This window comes from Muscardinus avellanarius, assembly GCF_963383645.1.
Source record: "Muscardinus avellanarius genome assembly, chromosome: 5".
In the NCBI taxonomy this organism is placed as follows: Eukaryota; Metazoa; Chordata; class Mammalia; order Rodentia; family Gliridae; genus Muscardinus; species Muscardinus avellanarius.
Window position 1 is genome coordinate 94,159,343 of NC_137790.1, and position 15,629 is coordinate 94,174,971.

Consider the following 15,629-nt stretch of genomic DNA (forward strand, 5'->3'; position numbering starts at 1 on the left):
TCATTTCTAAATTCAAATCACTGTTGTGCTAATCCTTTCCATTCATTTGTCCTACAGAATTCTACTGGATTTGGATAAGCTTATGCTTTTAATGTCATTTAGTAGCAAAAGGAACCTTTAAAGGAATATTGTGGGAGATCTAACTATTATTATTTAGTTGCTTTTTGTTCTTGGAAAATATTTAGGCAAATTCAATGACAGTTCCATATGAAATAGTAAAAATGCTTTGCACATTGAAAAACAGTTGTGTCCTAATTCAACTTTAATCAAACATCTGAGAATTCTAGATTCTTCATGTAGGTGAACTAAAATTTATTTTATTTTTTATTAAGTTGTTTAAATGATAAAGACTTATATATGTGGACTTTGAATTACACATTTGTGTCACTTTATGTAAAGGAGTAGAATGTCAGTGACATATATTTGATCAAATATATTTTTTTCTCTTCAATTTAATGTTAAAATTTTTGGCAGGTCTTTTTTCCTTCTTTTCTCTTTTAGTGCCCAGTCTGAGGACACATAATTTAGACAGTCTTTCTGGAAACTTAATATACTTCTCTTTCAGTAATACATAAGTAAGCATGGAACATAATACACATTGTTCTAAAAATGGATTAAAAACCAGATGTTTTTGGTGTCTCACTTGATAGAGCAAGCTAAGCTCCCTTTAGAGACAGAGTTTTCTGAATCAGCTTGCTTACAGAGCTGCTAAGGCTTTAGAAAAGTCTCAGTAGGGCACCTGAAGTCAGGCTCCAAATCCTCACCCGAGTTCTGTCAGTTTATGTCTCTCTTAATATCCCAGAATGAATTTTATTTATTTAATTTATTTATTTACTTTTTGGTGGTACTGGGGTTCCTGGAAGCCCTTCTACCTCCAGGCTCCACTCCCAGACCTATTTTTACATTTTTATTTGGAAACAGGGTCTCCTAAGCCAGCGTGCGCGGCTGGCTTCGAACCTGCACGATCCTCCTGTCTCTGCCTCCCAAGCGCAGGGATTACAAGCGTGCGCCACCACGCCCGGCAATGGATTTGATTTATATCACTCTTCTTTTTGAAAAGATAGACTCCTCCATCTCATTTATCATAGTTTTCTTAATTGTGAAATGTAGATATATTTAAAGGTAAATTTATGATTCCCTCTTGATTTAAACTGCTATGAAAATATAATTTAGACCTTTATGAGACATTCTGTCTTGGTGCTGCAAGTTTTTTCTGATTTGGCAAGATTATTAACTATACTTGGCAAGTTTTTCTGGAGAGAAGAGGTGTATTGTGATTACTATTATCTCAGTTTTCCTGTGAAAATACTATTTTTTTAGACAGTCTCCCCACAATTCTTGGGGAATTTTGCTGAATTTCTAGCAGCAGTTGCATACTAAGGAAAATGTATTTCTTGCTAGAAAAATTCAAAAATATGCACTTAAAAAGAACTATATGGTAGACAAATAATAATCTTGGAAAAATATTTGCAACACAGTAAACAAAAGGTTAATAGCCATACTATCCTAAACATCCTCACAGTTTGCCAATAAACAGACCAACAAGCTGATTTAAAACTGAGGTGAGGATACAAATGAAGAATTTCTGGTATAAATGGAGTTTCTAAGAATGATATGGGCTTATAGGAGAAAAATTCCAAATAATCAGCAAGCATATGAAAACATGTTCAAATTAATTTGGAAATTCAATGATATATACAAGTTTATATTCATCAGACAGAAGTTTTGTTTAAAAGCAGTAATGTTGCTGTTCAGGAGGACTAAATGTGTAGCTCTACTCTGTAGGTGATCTGGAAACAATGTAAAATAGTTTCAAATGAAAAGTATATGTACTATTCTTCTATTCAGTAATCTCACACCTAGATGTCTATCCCATAAAACTAAAACAATCTGAATTTAAGAAAACATGCACAAACCTGCTAATTACAACATTGTTCAGGGTTGGAAGGAAAAGGAAACTACCCATTTATTAAAAAAATAGATGAAGCTGGGTGTGGTGGCACACTTTTCCAATCCCAGTACTTGGGAGGTTGAGACAGGAAGATTGCAGGTTTGTGGCTAGTCTCAGCTACTTAGTGAGCCCCTCTGCAACTTAGAAAGACCCTATTCCAAAATAAAGAATAAAAACATAGGGCTGGGGGGTGTAGCTTAAAGGTAGAATGCCTCTCAGTTCAATATGCAAAAAAAAAAACATGGTTAAAACGATATATCCATACTTAGAACAACAAGTAGGTATTAAAAATGAAATGGAGCTATAAAGGTCGATGTGGGTGGTTGTTTATGAGACATAGATGAGAAAAAAGGCACAAAGAAGTAAGGGTAATATACTAATTGTAAGACAGTGACAAGCAGAGCTAATATATATATATATATGTATATATATGTATATATGTATATATGTGTATATATATGTATATATAAAATAGAAAAAATATGTATTAATTGCTAATTATGCATAAAGGGATAGAGTGTGTGTTTGATGATGATAATTCATTGGGAAGCAAGAGGAACAGCAACTAAAAAGATTAAACAGCACATAGGATGCCATCCTATTAAAAAAAATTATGTCGCTGGGCGGGGTGGCGCACGCTTGTAATTCCCGCGCTTGGGAGGTGGAGACAGGAGGTTCGCGCAGGTTCGAAGCCAGCCACACTGGTTTAAGAGACCCTGTTTCCAAATAAAAATATTTAAAAAAATAGGTCTGGGAGTGTAGCCTGGAGGCAGAAGGGTTTCCAGGAACCCCAGTACCACACACACAAAAAAATTATGTCAAATTACGTATGAATATAAAACTATATGCATACAATATTTAATTGAAATAACTGAAACGTGATGGTTTCAAATAAAATTCACAGCTCATGACTTGAGAACACACACAAAAAAATAAATGTCATTAACCCATTATGTCACATTATCCTATAATAGGACTCCTATAAAAATAAAATTGAACAATTTTATAGGTGTTATATAAATTTTTGTATTTTTATAGGTGTCCTATAAATGAACACAAAATGGATTAATATTGTTTTTTAAATCTCTGACCAAGGATGTGCTCATAGATTTAGGTTTGAGGCTTTAATTTATAAGTAATAACTACAAAAAAATTTTGATACATGCACAGAAAGTTTATTTACCAGGTTAATTCTCATCAGAAACAAGGGAATTTGGGTGAAAATAAAAGGGTAACAAAGAGATCATGGAAAAATGCATCTTTGCAAGGAATTAATTGGCCCCACAGCCTGAAGGCACCATCTACTAATATAGCAACTTAAAATTCCCAAATCTGCTTTTTCCATATATCTTTGGGTTGGCTGGATGATTCTTTTAGTCTAGACTGCTCAGCTTGTGGCTAGATGGTCTTAGATGGCCTTAGTCACTGATATGGCTATTGGCAAGCTGGACAACACCACAGTTCTCTAAAAACTAAACTTTCCATCACTAGGGAAAAACTGTGCAACACTACATATGTACTGAAAATGATACAGGCAAGTACATGTATTTACAAGAAGGAAGCTTGAAATATAGTAAACTTAGTTTGCGTGGTGGCACACACTTGTAATCCCAGCATTCGGGAGGTAGAGACAAGAGGATCATGGTTCAGACAGCCTCAGCTACTTAGTGAGGCACTTGCAATTCAGTGAGACCCTGTTTCAAAAATAAAAAGACTAAAAAAACAAGGCCCTGAGTTCCATCCCTGGTACCGCAAAAAAAAAAAAAAAAGTGTGTGTGTGTGTGTGTGTGTGTGTGTGTGTAGTAAACTTAAAAAGCAAGTCATAAAATTACATATACTTATGATCCTCTTCTAAGTCCTTCTTATGCCTATCAAAAACTCGACAGAAGCTGAGCGTGGTGGTACATTGCTTGTAATCTCGGCATTTGTGAGGTGGAGACTGAAGGATTGCTGTTCATGAAAAGCCTCAGCTATTTAGCAAGGCCCTTCACAACTCAGTGAGACCCTGTTTCAAAAAATAAAAAGACTAAGAAGTAGGACTGGGGGTATAGCTCGAAGGTAGAATGCCCCTGGGTTCCATCCTTAGTACCCCAAAAAACAAACAAAAAACTCAACAGAAAATTAGGCAAGAGATATGAGTATTTCACCAAAGAGCTTATACAAGGTCATGACAAACTTGTGAGTTGAATGTTCAAATTCATTAGTAATTAGGAAATAAAAATTAAAGAACAATGTTTCTATAAACTCTAGAAGAAGTTCAATCAAAATGTGAACAGTAAGTCCCAGGTGGCATTTTTATTAATTATTATTTCTTTGTCTTAGCTACATTTTTAAAAATAATCATGTGTCACTGTGTAGCAACAGGGGAAATCTATTTTTTTAAAAATGTTATTCAAACCCAGTACATATGATCATACAATCCTTTGACTAAATTTTGTCAGCACTTATAAACTAGGCCAGAATCATACATATCAAATGAAACTCCAAAGGATTCTATTCTACATTCTTCTTAATAATTCCAGGCATTTCTGTGCATTGATATTTACACCATATATTTTGATTCCTGTTCTTTAATTGCTTCATTTTGTTAATTTTATTTATTAAACAAATCAGAACTGAGGATCTGCTTGGTGCACATGATAGCTTCTGATGAGATAAGATCTGTGTTTGACAGACACACAGTGATTCAGTTTTCCCACTGGCATTGCATACATTTGTTGAGCACCTACCATATGTATGCCAGCCACTAAAATGGAGCTTTGAAGAGATTTGTAATCCTAAGAAGGTAGGAAGAAACTCTCTGACAGAGATTGACAAGTTCTAGCACCATCTGTCTCTAGTGGTGTGACTTCTGTGAAGTCATCCAATCAATTTTTCATGAGGCTCATGTTTTCCAGAACATGGAAGGGACAGAAATTGAATTAAATGTTAGGATTCCTTTCAGATCTAAAAAATTAAATCATTTTCTTTCTACATTTTCTAAAGGTACCTGGCAAGACCTAAATCTCTAATCTAACAATCTAGGCATTTCCATGAAGCTGGATAGAATATATTGCAGATAGCATCACATCAGGACCATCTGTTTTGTCTTTTCCCTGCTTTGTCTTCATTTTGGTGATTGAATTGAGTGCTCTCCCAGGGCATACACCAGGCCTAATTCCCACACACAACCTCCGACATGAATAGGACTCAGCAGATGACATTATTAATAGTCTCTTATTTTTAGGAATAAAAACAAATGTCTGATATACTACTTCTATAATAAATACAATAGAAATTAAATATTTAGGAATCAAAAATGAGCCTATATTTGATTTGTTGTGTCAAGCAAATAACTAAATATTTCTTTTACATGTATGGCATTATTTATCTCTTTGAATATGGGGGGATACTGTGTTTTAGAGGGAAGGAAGAGAAATAGAAACTTTACTATAGTTTTAGAAATCATATAGGCAGAAGAGCCATGCCCGTGTAAAAGGAAAGAAGGGGGGAGGAGAGAAATTTGAGAGAAAAATGAGAAAAATGAATGAGGCAAAGTGGCAAAATTGGTGTGAAGGCAACGAGATCCAGACAACAGATAGAGCTTTGTCCTGCAGAAAAATGCTTTCTCCTAAAAACCAAACAAGAAGAAAGAACCAGAAGGTAAAGACCCAGAGATAAGTAGAGGGAGAAAAGAGGATGCTGAGCCTGGAGTATTTCAGCAAAACAGCCAAATCACCCTGAAGAGTTCCAGGTGGCAATAGTGTTCCATGCTTGTGGCATTGATCACTAAGAAATTGCTCAGCAACTGTAAGGACCCAGCTATTATAAAACAGCACGAGTCTGCATATAGTCACCTTGGCCTTGTGACTTTGCTTATAAAATTTGGTGATCTGAACATGGCAGTGCATCCAGGATACAGTAAGCACACCATTGAAATGACGTACAGGCAGACTGAGTGTTGTGTTGTCAAGACTATTGGAGGTCTAACAGGGAGGTGTCAAGGGCTCCACATCATGTCAGTGCCAGAGAGTTGGTTCAGTGCTACAACAGGAGAGGTGAGGAAGCAGGCTGGTGGAAAACTCAGCTGTTGTGGTGAAAGGGAACCTGATGGGCCACCCCAGCATTTTCAGATACACTCAGGAAATTATGTAGGATCCAAGACCCAGGTGGTCCCTGTGTCTTGTCTTAGCCACACCCCAGGTGTTTCAGGGATCATAGGAGTACACTAAAGCTAGTGTACCCAATACCTTTATGTCTGTTTTGTCATGAGTAAAATAGGAGTAATAAGAGTGCTTACATCAGGAGGTTATGAAAATTAACTGAAATTATGTAAGTAAAATACTGGACAATATTCCTGGTGCAGGTGAGCTCTCAATAAATTACTGGTACTAGCAGGCAATAGTAAAAAAAATTCAAATGATGGAACATAATGAGAAATAAGAACAAAAGAAAGGAATAAAAATAATTTAGTGTTACATTAAATGTGGAAGAAATATAAAAATATAATAAAAGACATGGGCCAAATATTTTCTCTATTGAAAATTGTTCCCATAATTTTCATTTTTTAATAAGATCACCCAAGGAGTTTTTTAAAAGTAATATTAATACCCAAGCCCATCCCACACCAATTGTGTCAGAATAAGTAGGAGCGAAACCTTAGCGGTTGCATATATTCTAACCCTGCATTTTCTTGGAAAAGCTACTTCTTTTTCCTAAGTTTCTTCATCTGTGCTACAAAAGTGATAAAATTATCATATGATTATAAAGATAGCTAGATGCATAAATATATACAATGCATTTAGAATATGCCTACCCCATCATTAATACTCAATAAATACTAGTTATTACCTCATAGGGATTTCATGAGAACAAAATGATTGTAAATATGCAATAGTTCAATAAAAGAGCTTTTCAAACACGAACTTACTATTCAAATATAGATTATATTTTACATTGCATGTATTGTACACGTCTGAATAATAGAAAAACTAGAAGTTATTTAAACCTTGCATCATTACCTTACCAAGCACAAAATGCTTAATAACAAATTTAAGATGGATTTGATTGCCTTTGAAAAGATCATGATCAACAGTAATAATTCCAAACTATTGATAATATCTTGACAATACAGTTGCATGGCATTTTTTTTTACAAATAGTCTCACCTACATAGTGAAATCCTAGAGGATAGGGTACTAGAGTGGATTGATTTGGTTTAATTTTTTTGGTGTAATAATTATAACACACAAGTCCTCTTCAGTATTTGAATTAATGGTATATGTCTTTGAGTATTTTATCAAGGTTAGCTTCTTGCTTGAATTAACAGTTATATTTTCTTAGTCACTACAAAGTTATTAATTATTATGTCAGGCATGGTCTTGCACACCTATTATCCCAATACTTGGGAGGCTGAGACAGAAAGGTTGCAGGTTAAAGACAGCATCAACAACATAGCGAGACTCAGTAACCTAGAGAGAACCTGTTTCAAAATAAAAAGGTCTGGGGATGTAGTTTGGAGGTAGAATGACCCTGGGTTCAATCCCAATTCAAAAAAAAAAAATGGATGTAGACAGATATAGATGACAATATATGTATGTATATATATATATATATTAATTATTGACTTACTGATCATTTAAAAACAAATAAGAGAATTAACAATGTTAAAAATCATCTAGCCGATTGTGGTGGTGCACACTTGTAATCCCAGTACTTGGGAGGCTGAGACAGGAGGATCATGCAAGTTCGAAGCCAGCCTCAGCTACTTAGTGAGGCCCTACACAACTTAGTGTGACTCTGTTTCCAAATAAAATATAAAATAGATCTAGGAATGTTACCCGGAGGTAGAGAGCCTCTAGGTTCCATCCCCAGTGCCACACACAAAAAATTTATCTAGTACAAAACCCTGATAAATTGGAAAACTGAGCTCAAAAGAGTTGAAATGTCAAGCCGTATAAGAAAAAAAAGTAATAAAAGAAAACAAGGCTGGAATGCAGACAGTGACACAGACCAAAGTTCTTTGCTACCTACTTTCCAAATCCACCATCTGCAGCTTTTTCTGTATCCTTAATATTTTGCATCATCCCTGAAACACTATAAAAAAAATCCAGTTTGTGTTAAAAGACGTTTGAACAAAGAGGAGAACTTCAAGAGCCAGCACCAGAGGCTCCCTGCTGGGCTCCCGCTCCAGTTACTGGATAGCAGTGCCTGCGTTGGGTGTAGTTAGCTTTGTAAAGTTCAAGGTAGAGGGTTGGTGGGGCCAGAACTCTTCATGTTGCTTGGTTTTAGGTTCACAAGAAAGCAAACCATCAAGAGGATGTTCTGATGTATATGAACTGTAACTAAGCCATTCGGGGTCTTCTTAAAATAAAGCTCTGCTGGGTTTTCTCAGAACAGCATCCTCAAAGTTGACACAGCAAGACTGCTTCTCACCAGGTTCTATTTTTAAGCTCAAGTTTTTTAAAAAAATCTTTTTAACTTAAAGATTAAGTTTCTGAGCCGTCTTTAGTGTGTCTTGCCATCTTGCTAGAAATATTGTTTAGCAGTTATACACTGTCAATTCAACCTGTCAGAAAGATTAAGGAAGGAAGAAAGGAGGAAGGAAGGAAGGGAGGGAAGGAGGGAGGGAGGGAGGGAGGGAGGGAGGGAAGCTGAAAGAAAAAGGTACAAGCTAATAATATTTATTGTTGCTGGGCACAGTGGTACACACTTGTAATCCCAGCATTTGGGAGGCTGAGACAGGAGGATCCTGGTTCGTGGACAGCCTCAGCTACTTAGTGAGGCCCTTTGCAACTCCGTGAGACTCTGTTTCAAAATAAAGATTTAAAAATAGGGCTGTGGATGTAGATCAGAGGTAGAATACCCCTGGGTTTCTTCCCCAGTACCAAAAATATATATAAATAATATTTATTGTTACTAAATATATCAAGCATTTTATATATATTAGTTAAAATTTTTCCTCAATAAATCAAGAAGATAGGGTCTGTTACTGTTCCAAAATCAGGTAACTTTAGGCCTAGAGATGCTAAGTAATTTGCTAGTATAGGCAAAGCTGGCTTTGAATCAAGCAATCAACTTTAAAGACTGACCTCCTACATATTCTGTATCCCCAAAAAGTACTGGAGGATTGTTAACTTTCACATTTTTTTTCTTTTAAAAAAATGTCATCCCTTGCCGGGCGTGGTGGTGCATGCATGTAATTCCTGCGCTTGGGAGGCGGAACAGAAGGATTGCACAAGTTCAAACCAAGCCTCAGCTACTTAGTGAGGCTCTCAGCAATTTAGTGAGACTCTGTTTCCAAATAAAAATATAAAATAGGTCTGAGAATATAGCCCGGAGGTCCACAGTACCACAAAAAATAAATAAATAAATAAATAAATGTCATGCAAACTTTCAATCAAATGGAAATATGCTAAAGGTAGGGGTCAAGCTAAGAAGAATCAAACATTTGAACTCGGGAAATCTTAGGTGCTAAGTCTACTCTGCTTGAACATGACCATGAACAAAAAATTATTAAACTTTTAGGACTTTCTATTTTCTCATTTGATAACCACAGAAAATATGAACAAATTCACAGTATTATTATGAGAATTAAATAGGACAAATATGTGAAGCCTTATTGTAGCACAAAACAAACCAAATGTCCGGAGGTACATTTACCATAACTAAAGTATTCAGTGGACTGTTCTCATTATTGTTGCATATGTTAACTATGTAGGGAAAAAAGACCTACGATTATTCTGAGTGCTGTGGTTCTCATTAGTATTTTCCTGGGTATCTATATGTTCATGTGCTATGTTGGAACCAATGTGCAAAACAGCTAGGTTAATACCATTAATAACCTCCAGAAACTGCATTCTCCAGAAACTCTTGCCACTCGTGGATGCCAGAACTGGATTCATCACTGAGCTCCACATTTCAGCCTAATCTTTTCAGCAAAGCTCCTGAATCTCAGAAAGGGCTTTGCACAGGTCCCAAGAAACCTGACTCACTGCTTACACATTTTGTGCCTCTTTTTAGCCTAATGCTAAAAACTCCTGTCTCATGCTAAAGACTCCTGTCTCCATGAGTGGGGCCTGGAGCCTGAGCCAGTAGCAGGTTGCCTTGTGTGCAGGTGAGTGGGACGGAGGTGAGGCAGAAAAGATCCCAGAGAGGAGCTGATCCAAGTCCCCTGAGTCATTCAAATGGCATGTCATTCTGAAGGAGTTGGGCAGAGATAAAAGCCAGCTGTGAAGGCCAAAGGACCAACACCCAGAAAACATGGGGAAAAACAGTTTTGAGCTAGGACTGGATGGTCTTGCCTGTATTGTCAAGGCTATTTGTGTGGCTCAGGTAGAGACAGGGAAGAAGTCATTAAAGGTGGTACCATTCAGCAATAGCAACTCAAAGTTGGTTTTGGCCAGCCCTGGCAAGCAGAAAAGTGATGGGTTGACCTACCTGGTCACCTCTCAATTTGAGCAGAGTTGAGGTGTAGGTCAAAAGTATATATATAGAATGACCTTTGGCTTCCGGCCTGGGAAATACTGCATTTCTGCTGTTGTTCAGCCCTACAGTTGTTCTGAAGCTTTTCCATATGCCATTCATCTATTTCTGTCTTATTGACTGAGCCCTTTCATAATTACCTACCAGTTAGGTGAAACCGAAGCTACTCTGGCCATGTGCAGGGTTACATTTGTTATGCTAAGAAGGAAAAATAATAACAGAGATGACTATACACTAAGTGCTATTCTAAGATGCCTTATTCCCACACTTACGCATCAAAGGAAATGGTTTGGGAGAAGTCAGGGACTATGTCCTAATGCAATTGGTATTTCAGTACTAGCCCCTGCTTACATTAGACAAGCACTGAGCTGCATTGTCTATGGTGATAATAAGCAAAGGTCTTATTCCACTTAAAGATGAAAAAGAGCATAGAAGCATAATCAACAGATCTGAAAATTCAGATCTGATTCTGTGTTCAGCTCTATCTAAATAGTCAAAACACTTTTCTTCTCTTTTCTTAGCTAGAAATGAGAAAAAGAATAACTACATCTATGAAATTGCCTGTGAAAATTAAAGGATATAACCCATTTGTAAATATAAAGTTAAAATATTAGCTATATTAACTATAATTCAGATAACACAGAGCTATTTATCATATGGTTAATTGAATAATTTTGACATGGCCTATGATCAAAATCTAAATAAGATAAATTGACTTTATCATTGTAAGAAAGAAGGAACAGAAAAACTAATTTTTCAAAAGTAATCTGGCAGCCAGGTATGCTTGTATTCCCAATATTTAGGAGCCTGAGACAGGAGGATCACGGGTTCAAGAACAACCTCAGCAAGTAGTGAGACTCTCATCAACCTAGGGAGAGACTGTTTTAAAATTAAAAATAAATAGCTGGGCATGGTGGCGCACGCTTGTAATCCCTGTGCTTGGGAGGCTGAGACAGGAGGATCGCACAGATTCAAAGCCAGCCTCAGCTACTTAGTGAGGCTCTCAGCAACTTAGTTAGATCCTGTTTCCAAATAAAATATAAAATAGGTCTGGGAGTATAGCCCGGAGGTAGAAAGCCTCTGGGTTCCACCCCTAGTACCACACTCACACACACAAAAATAACAAAAAACAAAAAAATAAAAAATAAATATATAAAATAGGGCTGGGGATGTAACTCAGAGGTAGAATGCCCCTCTTTCTAGCATGGCAATGGTTTCAGATATTTGCCTCAGTGCCCCTGGATACTGAAGACCCCAAAGATGTCTTTTATCTATTCACATTTACTAGATTCAAAAAGAAAGTTAAGAGTCAAGCATGGTGATGCATTCCTGTAATTCCAGTACTTGGGAGGCTAGAATGGGAGGATTGTGGATTCAAGGTAATTCTCAGCAATTTAGTGAGACCCTTAGAAACTTAGTGAGACCATGTTTCAAAATAAAAAATTAAAAAAAGGTCTAAGAGTATAGCTCAGAGGTAGACTGCCCCTGGATTCAACTCCCAGTACCAAAAAAGAAAAAAAGAAAAAAGAAAACTAAGAAAATCTTTTAACTGTTTACGTATTAGTTCATTGCAAAATAGCAATAACAAACTCATTACATATTAACACAAATAAAATTTTTAGTTTTCAAGAACTTGCTTTTCAGTTCACTTGCCCATTTTTTATTGAGTTATTTGAGGGGTTTTTTTGGTAGTTTCTTGAATTCTCTGTATATTATATTAGTCTTATCAGAGAAGTATCTGGCAAAGATTTCTCCCATTCTGTTGGCTCTTTCCTGAGGTTCTTGATACTTTCCTTTGCAAAAAATTACAAGCGTGGTGGTGCACACTTGTAATCCTAGTACTTGGGAGATGGGCACAGGAGGATCTGGGTTTGCAGCCAGCCTCAGCTACTTAGTGAGGCACTCTGCAATTTAGTGAGACCCTGTTTCAAAATAAATGAAAAATTGGGCTGGGGGTATAGCTTGGAAGTAGAATGTTCCTGGCTTCAATCCCCAGTACCACAAAAGAAAAAAAATTCTGTGAGAAATGTAGCAATTTTTTACATTTTTGCAAATCACTTTAATAGAATAACTTAATAGGAAACAATTGGATTTTGTATACTTCATTGAGTCTATTGCTGTATACTTTCTTCCTTTGAAATAAAGAAGAAAAATTCATCTTTACACTAATCTTTATTTAAGAAAGGAGAGTATTTTCAGATAGTTAAAATAAGCAGAACCTTTTCAGATAATTATGGTTATTCTTTTATAACACATCAACTCTTAATAATACTTTTACTTAAAGATTAGTAGCCATGTGAAATCTGAAACATTTAAAAATAAACTTTGTGTGTTCTACATTAAAATCTATTGCTCTACCTATGGTTTACATGAATCCTTAACTTATGCATGATTTTGATGACATACTATAGCTTGTTAGAAAATACTGTTTCACTAGTTCATTGTTTCATATCTTCCAGTGTCCTACTTCACTTTACAATAATATCAAAAAATACTTCAGTAATATCACCACCAATCTTATCAGAAAGAAGCTACCAAGTACACAGTGGCAGATATGGGTTTTTCACAACTCTAATATTTTTTTTTAAAGCTTGAGTTTTGACTTTGAAATTAATGGTTCTCTACATTCTATTTTCAGGAAAATATTTTCAGAAAAAAATGCCAGTTTGCTAAGTCATACGTCGGCCACCCTTTCAAATAAAAATGGTGTTTTTGTTTTTGTTTTATATAGTGGTTAGTTCATATCCCAACTAGTAAAGCTTGTTGTCACCACCATGACCCACAATAAGGTGCCAGCAGCTAAAGGGACATTGCCTTTACAGCACCAGTGCAAATGCTGGCACAGTGAGAAAGACAAATAGTATCTTAGTATTAGTGCAAAGGCAGTTCTCACTTCCCCTGACCCCAAAAGATTCTAAGAAACCACTAGGGCTCTGCAGACAACAGCTGTGTGCTAGTATTGGCTCATAAATGGTAAGTAGATTCTTTAATCTGATGGACTTGAGGATTTCTTGAATGTGATTAACAAAAACCATTCATGTCAGATGAATTTTGATGTGTACTGTAGATATGGATGAGTATTGACAATACAAAATATTCATAATATATTGTTGAGTAAAAAGAAAAAATTATTATTTATACTGCAATCACATAAAAATATATATGCATGTATATGTTAATTTGTATTATACTTATATATGACATATATAAATGATTTAAGTATAATATAAATATATTCTTATACATGTCAGAACAGTAAAAAATAAATAATATCTTGGTACTATTATAAAATAGTTTTCACTAACACTCTATATGGTTATATATGTACATATAAATGTATTAATGTATACAGACATTTATATGTACATACAAATGTGTGCATCTATATAAACATCATAGTTTAAAAGCAGTATATCTAATTTTTTTGTAATGGTATCAAGAAACAATAATAGAGTTTAGGAGTATCAGAATAATGCTTTTTGTTATAAATCAAAATTTTTCACTAAAAACATTTATTAAACACCTATAATGTGATAGGCAAACTTTTATACTTTAAAAAAATAGTGTTTCTTATAAGGGGAAGTTGCTACTCTCATTAAAAGGCTTTATTTTGAGCATGGCTATCCACAGTGATTTAGTTATTTCTTATTAAAGACTTGCTCCTTAAGACCCCCACATTTGCCTACCCAGGACCATTTTATGAGAGTGCAGGAGTTCTTAAAAGACTTTCTGTCAAAACCTATATCTACTTCCAAAGATGCATTTAAAGAAATTATCATTCTTCTCTCAGTACCATATAGATTATTAACTTTGGAGTATTAATCAGAGATTGCAACAAGAGTCTTCCAATAAGCTGGGGATGGTGGCGCACGCTTGTAATCCCAGCATTTGGGAGACTGAGACAGGAGGACCACTGTTCGCGGACAGTCTCAGCTACTACTTAGTAAGGCCTTTTACAACTCAGTAAGAGCCTGTTTCAAAATAAAGAATAAAAAATAGGGCTGGGAGTGTTGCTTGGAGGTAGAATGTCCCTGGGTTCCATCCCCAGTACCACACACACACACACAAAAGTCTTCCAAGGAGTTCTTATAGTGCTCTCAATCAAGTGAGCTTCATGCTCTTCATCACTGAAATTTCTGGGTTCATTATTCTTCAAGAAATTTTTTTTCATTATCTCTCTAAAATTTTGTGACAGTCTCCTTAAGGGAAGTATCCGAGACTTGGAGTTCGATTTCTTTTTTTTTTTTTTTCTTTTTTTTTTTTTTTTGGTGGTACTGGGGTTCCTGGAAACACTTCTACCTCCGGGCTACACGACCTATTTTATACTTTTTTATTTAGAAACAGGGTCTCTTAAGCCAGCGCGGCTAGCTTCGAACCTGCAGGATCCTCCTGTCTCCGCCTCCCAAGCATGGGGATTACAAGTGTGCGCCACCACGCCCGGCAGAGTTTGATTTCTAAAGAGAGAGAGAAAAAATAAAAACAGAAAACTATTAGAATTAGAGATGGAAGAAGACGTGTATTTCATTTTAAAATATAAATAAAAAGGCCAGGGATGGTGGCACACGCTTGTAATCCCTGCGCTTGGGAGGCTGAGACAGGAGGATTGCACAGGTTCGAAGCTAGCCTCAGCTACTTAGTGAGGTTTTCAGCAACTTAGTGAGACCCTGTTTCCAAATAAAATATAAAATAGGTCTGGGAGTATAGCCCGGAGGTAGAAAACCTCTGGGTTCCATCCCCAGTACTACTATACATGTGTGTGTGTGTGTGTGTGTGTGTGTGTGTGTGTGTGTATTATATTCTGAGAATCAAGTTTCTCAAAGATGAGCAAGCAGAAGAACATCACAGCCATTCTTCCTCACTCTGCCTTACTTACTCAAGCTTTCCTCCAGCATAAAATTGTATATTCTGACAGTTTAAAAACAAGTGAAATACAATGGAAGCAACTGGTTATTGTTTCTTATTTAAAACCATGCTCTAAACGTGCAATCTCAATTCTTTTAAAAACACATTAAGTTTGATGATTTGCAAGTATACTTCAGTAAATACATTTCTTTTCAATCTTTTCTACTCCCTGGACAGTTCCGTTCTTAGATTTGCATAAAGAATTTCTGTTGTTGATGTACAAGTAACACAATAAATCCTTTTAGAGGCTTCATGGCACTGAACAATATCACATTGTATTTTTTAAAACAAACTCACTTTGTTTTGTCAAAAAG

At 35.9% G+C, this 15,629-nt stretch overlaps 1 protein-coding gene across 1 annotated transcript in view; it reads left to right on the plus strand.

Annotated features, from left to right (window-relative positions):
* The window catches only part of PEX5L (peroxisomal biogenesis factor 5 like), a gene marked incomplete at both ends in the record, with an annotated part of 250,623 nt that overhangs the window by 36,395 nt on the left and 198,599 nt on the right, over window positions 1–15,629 (plus strand). The window lies entirely within an intron of this gene.